Here is a 966-nt window from a genome sequence, read left to right as displayed (position 1 = left end):
CAGGAGAAAACAAAAATGGAGAGAAAGAAGAGAGGAGTGAAGAAAGAGTGAGAAGAAACAAAGAAAGGAGAAAGAAAAGAGGGGGAGGAGGGGTAATGTTCCATGGTGCTGTAAATAATGGAAAAACAAGATGAAATAAGGAGACGAAGTCTTAGGTTTCAGCCTATTGACTGTCTTAGGTTTCAGCCTATTGACTGCATGAGGATGGTTAAGTGAAACAATGTCTTCGGTAAATCTCAGTCTGGAGAAGGACGACTGGATGGAACCAATTAATTAGGTAAGTTTTGTTATTTGTCTGTTCCGCAGAGTGTTATCTGTTCTCTGCAGCAAACATAGTCTGAAGTTTTAATACATTCAGTGCTCATGTTTCACTGCGTACACACTATTCGATATAGCTGTGTAATCCCTTGATTCAGTATTCTTTTCTGAGCCAAAGAATCATTTTACATCTGTTGGAATAAAGCTGAAGTGCTTTTTTTTTTTTTTTTTTTAACGCAACTCGCCGTACATCGTTGCTCAAGATTCAGCCTGTGTGTATGTGTGTCTGCCTATCTGTCTGTCTATGCCTTAATTCCTCTTAAGTTGTTTAATTGATTTGAATGAAACTTCCCAGGTAAGTTCGTTTGGTTACTCCTAAGGTTTTCAACTATACACAATTTCCCAACCATGATATTAGGGGGGATTACCCCTCTAACCGAATTACAAATTCGCAGAAATAGTAAAAGAAAAGCAGATATGGCTTTTATACCTTAGTACATGTACAATGGACTCTAAACAGGAAAAGCGATATCTGGGGAGCGTGACCCCCCCTGATTCTTGGGGAGGTCAACTCCCTTCCCCAAAATAAAAACGATCAGAAATATTGAATTTCAACGAAACTTCTCAGGTCAGTTCGTCTGGATTCTTGATAATGTCTTCCAGTGTATATAAGTCTCTACCATTATTTTTAAGAGGAGTTATCCCCCT

The sequence above is a fragment of the Coenobita brevimanus genome, chromosome 16 (assembly GCF_032717465.1).
Source record: "Coenobita brevimanus isolate Jiangsu-jjx chromosome 16, ASM3271746v2, whole genome shotgun sequence".
NCBI lineage: Eukaryota > Metazoa > Arthropoda > Malacostraca > Decapoda > Coenobitidae > Coenobita > Coenobita brevimanus.
The sequence above is the reverse complement of the archived record's forward strand: the minus strand, read 5'-3'. Positions refer to the sequence as shown.